The sequence below is a fragment of the Pristiophorus japonicus genome, chromosome 9, assembly GCF_044704955.1.
Source record: "Pristiophorus japonicus isolate sPriJap1 chromosome 9, sPriJap1.hap1, whole genome shotgun sequence".
In the NCBI taxonomy this organism is placed as follows: domain Eukaryota; kingdom Metazoa; phylum Chordata; class Chondrichthyes; family Pristiophoridae; genus Pristiophorus; species Pristiophorus japonicus.
In genome coordinates, this window is record NC_091985.1 from 116343373 (window position 1) to 116353779 (window position 10407).

The 10407-nt window shown below is 49.6% G+C and overlaps 1 non-coding gene across 1 annotated transcript; it reads right to left on the minus strand.

Moving 5' to 3' along the window:
• Window positions 1-606: 606 nt before the first annotated feature.
• Window positions 607-689, minus strand: trnal-uaa (transfer RNA leucine (anticodon UAA)). The gene has a single exon. It is a non-coding gene; the product is annotated as a tRNA-Leu (tRNA).
• Window positions 690-10407: the final 9718 nt, after the last annotated feature.

The window sequence follows — 10407 nt, forward strand, 5'->3', positions numbered from 1 at the left end:
CGATCACAGAGACCTCCTTAACTTGCAAGGCATATACTTTAACATTAACATTGCAGTCTACTCACCTCATACAATTATTTTCGTGTTATTTAAAAAAAAATCAATTGCTAAAGTTCTGGATGATTGAGCAATGTGCATTTTAAACAAACAACATTGAAACGTTTATTTTAAGAGTAAACATCTTTAATATAACAATTTTGTTTACATAATATAGAAATAGATACTATATTCGTTATATTTTTATATAATCAATACTATTAATAAATAAAATTAACATTTTACATAACATTTTTAAAGAATACGTTACGTTGCAATTTTATATAAAAATCATTTTGAGCCATATTCGCAGACTGTTGTTTGAATATAAGTATTTTAAATAATAAATTTTAAATTATCTAAAATTTTTATTTTATATAAGATATTTTATATAATAAATCCTATTAATAACTATATGCACACTATATAAATATTCCACATTTATGTAATAAATATATTTTTAAAGTTCAATTTTATATACAGAAACCTTTTATAAAGCACACATTGAATTAAAGCCGTTTATTTAATAAAATTGCACATCAACTGGTTTATTTGGTGCAAAAATCCAGTTACCAGGAGTGGGGTTCGAACCCACGCGGACATATGTCCATTGGATCTTAAGTCCAACGCCTTAACCACTCGGCCATCCTGGTAGGAGATAGCAGCACTACTGGAACATAGCCCCATGATGCTGCAGGCCGCGTTCATCGTTCCTAGTTCTTATCCGTATATTCCAGTGTAAGTGCCCAGTGCCGCGGTTCTCCAGCGGCACTCCCCGGTTTCGCTCATATTCCGCCAGGCCCCACCCCTATCCAGCCCCGCCCCGGAACGGCTCCTTGCTTCAGGCCCCGCCCCCGCTCCGGAACGGCACCTTGCTCCAGGCCCTGCCTCTCCCTCCAGGCCCCGCCTCCAGACCCGCCCATCCTCCAGGCCTCTCCCGGATCCCACTCCTGGCCACCAGGGGTGCCAGAGGCGCGCGTATTACACTCAGAAATCATCATAGGCAGTCCCTCGAAGCGAGGATGACTTGCTTCCACGTCAAAAAGGGATGAGTTCGCAGTTGTTTCAATGTTCCATATCCCGAACTAATATTCCAGATCCTGAAGGGTGGAAGATGCCTGTGTGTGGATTTTTTTAAATTGTGGTGGCCGTTGCATACCAGCCACCACACAGGCTTGACAAAGCTAGGTCTTGGTCCATGGCAATGATTACCCAAGATGACTGGAGACCAGCTCTGCTACACAGACCGAGCACGCACACATCGCAGTGTGGGCTGGCCCGTGCTGCCCCTGGGCCCTCACCTCGCCTGAGCCCCTAACTCACACCTCTCCTGGGCCCCGGTCACTTCCATCTACAATTTCTTGCCGCTCCTTTTCCCCTCCTGCTGTGCCGGTCCCGCGCACGGTGGTCTTCCAGGACGACATTTTGATTACAGGTCGGGACACAGTTGAGCATCTGCAGAACCTGGAGGAGGTTCTTAGTCGACTCAACCGCGTGGGGCTCAGGTTAAAACGCTCGAAGTGCATTTTCCTAGTGCCTGAAGTGGAGTTCCTGGGGAGAAGAATCGCTGTGGACGGCATCAGGCCCACCAATTCGAAGATGGAGGCAATCGAGAATGCACCGAGGCCACAGAACGTGATGGAGCTGCGGTCGTTTTAGGACTCCTGAACTACTTTGGTAACTTCTTACCGGGTCTCAGCACACTGTTAGAACCATTACATGCCTTACTGTGTAAAGGAGACGAATGGGTATAGGGCAAAGGCCAAGAAAATGCCTTTGTAAAAGCTAGGAAATTATTATGCTTAAAGAAATTGCTTGTGTTGTATGATCCATGTAAACGTTTGGTACTAGCATGTGATGCGTCGTCGTACGGCGTCGGGTGGGTTTTGTACCAAGCTAATGAATCTGGGAAATTGCAACCGGTTGCTTATGCATCCAGAAGTCTGTCTAAGACTGAGAGAGCCTACAGCATGATTGAAAAAGAAGCGTTAGCGTGTGTTTATGGGGTAAAGAAAATGCATGAATATCTGTTTGGGCTCAAATTTGAATTGGAAACTGACCATAAGCCACTGATATCCCTTTTCTCCGAAAGTAAGGGAATAAATATGGATGCCTCGGCCCGCATCCAGAGATGGCCGCTCACGTTGTCCGCATACAACTACGCCATCCACCACACGCCAGACACACAAAACTGTGCCGATGCTCTCAATAGGCTGCCATTGCCCACCACGGGGGTGGAAATGGCACAGCCCGCAGATTTAGTCATGGTTATGGAAGCATTCGAGAGTGAACAATCACCCGTCACAGCCCGACAAATTAGAACCTGGACGAGCCAGGACCCCTTACTGGCCCTAGTAAAAAATTGTGTGCTTCACGGGAGCTGGTCCAGTGTCCCAGTGGAAATGCAGGAAGAGATTAAGCCGTACTAGCGGCGCAAAGATGAAATGCCTGTTGTGTATCTGTAAAGCATGCACTCCCATGTTCTGCCACCAGGGAGCTCATCCCCTGAAGTCCCAAGGGATTCCAGCATCCCTTCGGAGCACTGTATATAAGCCGGCCCCTAAGGCCTGTTCCTCACTCTGGAGTGTCTTATTAAAGACAGGTCACTGTTACTTTAACCTCCCTGTGTGCAGCCTCATTTGTGTTAGGAACATAATAACTGGTGACGAAAATACGAATCCAATGCAAAGATGCAGCAAACTGTGGGCATCCTGGAGAAGTTCTCGGAGGGTGAGGACTGGGAAGCCTATGTCAAACGGCTAGACCAGTACTTTGTAGCCAACAAGCTGGACGGAGAAGGAAGCGCTGCAAAAAGGACAGCGGTCCTCCTCACAGTCTGCGGAGCACCGACCTACAGCCTCATGAAGAATCTTCTGGCTCCGGTGAAACCCACAGATAAGTCGTATGAGGAGCTTTGTACACTGATTCGGGAGCATCTTAACCCGAGGGAGAGCGTGCTGATAGCGAGGTATCGGTTCTACACGTGCCAGCGATCTGAAGGTCAGGAAGTGGCGAGCTACATCGCCGAGCTAAGGCGACTTGCAGGACAATGTGAATTTGATGGCTACCTGGAGCAAATGCTCAGAGATTTTTTTGTACTGGGCATTGGCCACGAGACCATCCTACGAAAACTTTTGACTGTAGAGACACCGACCCTCAGTAAGGCCATTGCGATAGCACAGGCGTTTATGTCCACCAGTGATAACACCAAACAAATCTCTCAGCACACAAATGCTAGCAATGTTCATAAATTAACTGGAACTGTGTTTGCGAGCAGAAATGTAGAGGACAGAAATCACGAGTCTGCAGCTGCCAGCAGGCCTCAGATGACTCAGAGTCCGCAACAAAGGATGAATGCAAGGCACTTCACACCTTGTTAGCATTGTGGAGGCTTCCATTCAGCCTTTTCATGCCGCTTCAAAGGGTATGTTTGCAAGAGCTGTGGAACAATGGGGCACCTCCAACGGGCTGCAAGCTCTGCAAAACCTGCTAACCACCACGTGGCAGAGGAAGATCGGTCCATGGTGGATCAAAGCAATTTCGAGCCTCAGAGAGAGGAGGCAGATGCTGAAGTACACAGGGTGCACACATTTTCGACGAAATGTCCACCTATAATGCTAAATGTAAAATTGAATGGCTTACCCATAGCCATGGAACTGGACACTGGCGCTAGCCAATTCACCATGAGTAAAAAGATGTTTGCGAGACTGTGGTGCAACAAGGCACTCAGACCAGCCCGGAGCCCCATCCACACAAAACTGAGAACGTACACCAAAGAGCTTATTACTGTCCTGGACAGCGCCATGGTCAAGGTCACCTACGAGGGCACGGTGCACGAACTGCCACTCTGGATTGTCCCGGGCGATGGCCCCACACTGCTTGGAAGGAGCTGGCTGGGCAAAATCCGCTGGAACTGGGATGACATCCGAGCATTATCACATGTCGATGAGGCCTCATGTACCCAGGTTCTTAACAAATTTCCTTCCCTTTTTGAACCAGGCATTGGAAACTTTTCCAGGGCGAAGTGTGGATCCACTTGGTCCCAGAGGCACGACCCATTCACCACAAGGCGTGAGCAGTACCTCACATGATGAGGGAGAGAGTGGAAATCGAGTTGGACAGGCTGCAACGCGAGGGCATCATCTCCCCAGTGGAATTCAGCGAGTGGGCCAGCCCGATTGTTCCAGTACTCAAAAGTGATGGCACGGTCAGGATTTGTGGCGATTATAAAGTAACTATTAATCGTCTCTCGCTGCAGGACCAATACCCGCTACCTAAGGCAGACGACCTATTTGCGACGCTGGCAGGAGAGAAGATGTTTACCAAGCTCGACCTGACTTCGGCCTATATGACGTAGGAGCTGGAGGAGTCTTCGAAGAGCCTCACTTGCATCAACACGCACAGGGGACTGTTCATCTACAACAGGTGCCCGTTTGGAATTCGGTCGGCTGCAGCGATCTTCCAGAGAAACATGGAGAGCCTACTCAAGTCGGTACCACCCACGGTGGTTTTTCAAGATGACATATTGGTCACGGGTCGGGACACCGTCGAGCACCTACAAAACCTGGAGGAGGTCCTCCAGCGACTGGATCGCATAGGGCTGCGGCTGAAGAGGCCGAAATGCGTCTTTATGGCAACAAAAGTGGAGATTTTGGGGAGAAAGATCGTGGCGGACGGCATTTGCCCTACAGACACCAAGACAGAGGCTTTCAGGAATGCGCCCAGGCCACAGAACATCATGGAGCTGCGGTCATTCCTGGGACTCCTCAACTATTTTGGTAACTTCCTACCGGGGTTAAGCACTCTCTTAGCACTACATGTCTTATTGCGTAAAGGTGAGAACTGGGTATGGGGAAAAAAACAAGTACTTGCTTTTGAGAAAGCCAGAAACATTTTATGCTCCAACAAGCTGCTTGTATTGTATAACCCGTGTCAAAGACTCGTGCTAAACTGTTACAGCCAAGAAGGGTAACAGAGTGTTTATCGATGTGTTGCATCGTTATACGGAGTCGGGTGTGTATTACAACAGGCTAACGTTGTGGGGAAGTTGCAACCTGTCGCCTAAGCCTCCAGGAGCTTGTCTAAGACCGAGAGTGCCTATAGCATGATTGAGAAAGAGGCATTAGCGTGTGTGTTCGGTGTAAAGAAAATGCATCAGTACCTGTTTGGCCTCAAATTTGAGCTGGAAACCGATCACTAGCCCCTCATATCCCTGTTCGCTGAAAGCAAGGGGATAAATACTAATGCCTCAGCCCGCATACAAAGGTGGACACTCGCGCTATCAGCGTATAACTATACCATCCGCTACAGGCCAGTCACCGAGAACTGTGCGAATGCTCTCAGTCGGCTACCATTGCCCATCAGTGGGGTGGAAATGGCGCAGCCTGTAAACTTTTTGATGGTGGTGCAGCCCGCAGACTTGTTGATGGTCATGGAAGTGTTTGAAAATGATAAATCACATGTCACGGCCCGCCAGATTAGGACTTGGATCAGCCAAGATCCTCTACTGTCCCTAGAAAAAAACTGTGTACTGCATGGGAGCTGAGCCAGCATCCCCGTTGAAATGCAAGAGCTAATCAAGCCGTTCCAGCGGCGAAAGGGCCAGCTGTCCATTCAGGCAGACTGCCTGTTGTGGGGTAACCACGTAGTGCTATCCAAAAAGGGCAGGGAGACGTTCATCTCGGAACTCCACAGCACACACCCGGGTATAGTAATGATGAAAGTCATAGCCAGATCCCACGTGTGGTGGCCCGGTATCGACTCTGACTTAGAGTCCTGTGTACGGCAATGCAGCATGTGTGCTCAGTTGAGCAACGCGCCCAGAGAGGCACCACTAAGTTTGTGGTCCTGGCCCTCCAGACCATGGTCGAGGATCCATGTCGACTATGCGGGCCCGTTTCTCGGTAAAATGTTCCTGGTGGTGGTGGATGCTTTTTCAAAATGGATTGAATGTGAAATAATGTCGGGAAGCACCGCCACTGCCACCATTGAAAGCCTGAGGGCCATGTTTGCCACCCACGGCCTGACATACGAGTCAGTGACAACGGGCCATGTTTCACCAGTGCCGAATTTAAAGAATTCATGACCCGCAATGGAATCAAACATGTCATCTCAGCCCCGTTTAAACCAGCCTCCAATGGGCAGGCAGAGCGGGCAGTACAAACAATCAAACAGAGCCTTAAACGAGTCACAGAAGGCTCACTCCAAACCCGCCTGTCCCGAGTACTGCTCAGCTACTGCACAAGACTCCACACGCTCACAGGGGTGCCCCCGGCTGAGCTACTCATGAAAAGGACACTTAAAAGCAGACTCTCGCTGGTTCACCCCAACCTGCATGATCAGGTAGAGAGCAGGTGGCAGCAACAAAATGTAAACGATGGTCGCGTCACTGTGTCACGGGAAAGTGATTTGAATGACCCTGTGTATGTGCTAAACTATGGACATGGTCCCAAGTGGATCGCGGGCACGGTGATAGCTAAAGAAGGGAATAGGGTGTTTGTAGTCAAACTAGACAATGGACAAATTTGCAGAAAGCACCTGGACCAAACGAGGCTGCGGTTCACTGACTGCCCTGAACAACCCACAGCAGGCACCACCTTTTTCGAGCCCACAACACACACCCAAAGGATCAATGACACCACCCCGGACCAGAAAATCGAACCCATCATGCCCAACAGCTCAGCAAGGCCAGGCTCACCCAGCAGCCCTGCAGGGCCAACAACACGCCAGCCCAGCGAGGGCACAGCCCACACACCAGAACAAACATTTGTACCGAGGTGGTCCACCAGGGAAAGAAAGGCTCCTGACCGCTTCACCTTGTAAATAGTTTTCACTTTGACTTTGCGGGGGAGTGATGTTGTGTCTCTGTAAAGCATGCACTCCCATGTTCCCCCACCAGGGAGCGCATCCTCTGAAGTCCCAAGGGATCCCAGCATCCCTTGGGAGCACTGTATATAAGCCGGCCCCTAAGGCCTGTTCCTCACTCTGGAGTGTCTTAATAAAGACTGAGGTCACTGTTACTTTAACCCCCCTGTGTGCAGTCTCATCTGTGTAGGAACACAATACTAACCACTCTTGATCAGCTTTGCTGGGCAGGCCACTTATTTTGCATGCCAGACAAGAGACTCCCCAAGCAATTGCTCTATGTGGAGCTCCTTCATGGCAAACGAACCAAAGGTGGGTAGCGGAAACTTTACAAGGACACCCTCAAAGCTTCCCTGGTGAAGTGCGACATCACCACTAACACCTGAGGTTCCTCCTCCTGCTCCTACTTGTCTTCCACTGCTCCTTCTCCTCCTCTATAGAGGCTGTGTGCTGTGCGCCTTGCTCCTCCTGCAGCTCCAATCCTTGCTGCTGCGCTATGTTGTGCAGTGTGCAGCAAACGGCAATGATTCTGGAGACTCTGGCTGGTGCGTAATGAAGGGCTTCTCCAGATCTGTCAAGGCATCTGAAGCACATCTTCAGCATGTCTATTGCTTGCTCTGTGACACATCTGGTCAAGGCGTTGCTCTCACTATAAAACCTCGGCTTCAGTACTTGGCGTCCTTAAGAGTGTCATGAGCAACATCTTCAGTGGATAGCCCTTATCTCCAAACAGCCAGCCGGCAAGACTGTTTGGAGATGCAAAGAGCTGAGGGAGGGTGGACTAGCGCAGCATGAAAGAGTCATGTCAGCTGCCAGAGAATCTGGCGCAGACATGCATGATCATCTTTTTATGGTTTCAGACGAGCTGCACATTGAGGGAGTGGAAGCCCTTGCAGTTGACAAAGACTCCTGGGTGATGATGAAGGTGCCTTGATGGCTACATGTGCACAATCGATGACGCCCTGCACCTGTGGGAAATCAGCCAGAGCGGCAAAGCTGAGCGCCCACTCAGTAACACTGGCCTCGTCAGCGGCAAAGCTGATATCATTGGCATCAGTCATCTGGGCCATGCAGCTGTGGACGGCCGACTGAGAGATCCTGCAAATATCTGCTGCAGATCCCTGGAAGGAGCCTGAGATGAAGAAGTTGAGGGTGGTGGTGACTTTGACAGCCACTGGTGAGGATTGTCCATCAGGACCTCTGGGGCAGCAGGTCTTGTTCCAGCAAGCTGTAAATGTCTGCGATGACATGGTGTGATAGCCTGAGCCTTCTAAAGCACTGCTGCTCAGTTATGTCCAGGAAGCTCATCCTCTGCCTGTATGCACTGTGTTGGGGGTATTGCCTCTGGAGTGCTGCAGCCCTGTGGTGACCCCCTCTCTCCTGTGGAGGGGCAGGTCTTTGAGGGAAAGGCTGCTGTTGTGGTTGCTGCTGCTATTGATGTGGCTGCTGCTGTCACTGGTGGGGCTCATCTTGATCCGATTCTGAGGATCAAGGTGAGACAGTATGGGGGACACCCATGCTGATGTAATAGCTGGCAGGTATCAAAGGGACAATCGCTCAATGTTGTGATACTGAGTAGCAATGTGGTGAGAGTGGCTTTCGAGGTTTCAGAAATAACCTGTAAACTGTTGACACCTAAATTTGTGGACAAAATGGAGTGAGCAAGAGCCTTTCCATGAGTCCAGTAATGATGGGTAATGTTGCAGTATTTAGGTGCTTTTCCCAGCTGTCAATGGCCCGAGGTACCCGAGCTGCGTGAATCACGTGCTCCTGCAGTAAACGTCAAAAGCCGGCGTTAAAAACCCTCTTCAGGGTCTCTCAACACGCATTTAATGACTTTGAGGAGCTAGCCTGCCTCTGCCGATAAAGTCCATGTCGCGTCTTCAATGCTGCTCGAGTTAAATGCGCAAGGTGGCGGGATGATGGCGGGTTTCCGACCCCCTCGCAATTTCCGAGATTTTTACTGTCGACCCGCTCCCAAACCCATTTGCTCGACGGGAAAATTCCGGCCAGGATGTCCCGAAGCAAGGCACAGAGGGACATGTGGTACATTCGTCCTGTCTTACACCAGCGCTCACAATCAGACAGGCTCGCCACTGCGATCATTGAATTTACCCTACTATCCACTTAGAACATTCCTTTGGAGTTGGACCATTCGTTCAGGAAGTGGAAGAGTGAGCCGGCAGAATCTAACTCCAAGCAATGGCAGACTTCTTCCCAGCACTCCCTTAGATCCTGACACTGACCCCTGATATTAACACTCTGACGCTGATACGAGTGACCCTGAGCCTGACACTCTGACCCTGATACAGGTGACCCTGAACCAGACACTCTGATACTGACCCCTGACATCGACACCCTGACCCTGATACAAGTGACCCTGAACCTGACACCCCGACACTGACACGTGACCCTAACATCAACATCAGTGTAGCCTCTTGACTGCCTGCACAGCTCACACCTCCGTAACAAATTGGGGTCTCAAACCACAACCATCTTCCTTTGTGCTCCAGCCAGTGGAGAGTTTTCCCCCGGATCCTCATTGACTTCAATTTTACTAGGGCTCCTTGTTGCCATACTCGGTCAAATGCTGCCTTGATGTCAAGGCAAGTCAATCTCACCTCACCTCTGGAATTCAGCTCTTTTGTCCATGTTTGAACCAAGGTTGTCATGAGGTCTGGAGCTGAGTGGTCCTGGCAGAACCCAAACTGAGCATCGGTGAGCGGGTTACTGGTGAATAAGTGTCGACGACAGCATCCATCACTTTGCTGATGATTGAGAGTAGACTGCTGGGGCGGTAACTGGCCGGATTGGATTTGTCCTGCTTTTTATGGACAAGACATACCTGGGCAGTGTTCCACATTGTTGAGTAGATGCTAGTGTTGTCGCTGTGCTGGAACTGCTTGGCTAGCGGTGCGGCTAGTTCTGGAGCACAGGTCTTTAGCACTGCAACCGCGATGTTGTTGGGGCCCATAGCCTTTGCTTTATCCAGTGCACTCAGCCATTTCTTGATACCATGTGGACATTTACCTCAGTTTCTGGGCCTAGGTTTAATGCCTCATCCAGTATCTGACTCCTCTGCCAAAGCAGATCTCCCTCAGGACATTCCAAGTCCTGCATTGGGGCTTGAGGAAGAGCAGGTCCATTATATGTATTTTAGTTAATTGACATTCTCTCTTTTATCTGCCTAATAAGAACCAGAATTTATCAGTATTAAGCAGTAAATAAACTGTCGCTTTTGAAAGTTGAATCCTCCTGTCTCTAAGCAAAGTCCAGGTCTGAGAGCAATAATCTTTCCATGTCCAATCAGATAGTACTGTTCCAGAGATAGCAGTTGCAAGGGGACCTGTGACCCCCACCACCAATGGGACAAGGCGCATGGGAACACCACCACCTCCAAGTCACACACCATCTTGACTTGGAAATACATTCATTAAGGTTAAAATCCTGGAACTCCTCCCTAACAGCACTGTGGGAGTACCTTCACCACATGGGCTGCAGCGGTTC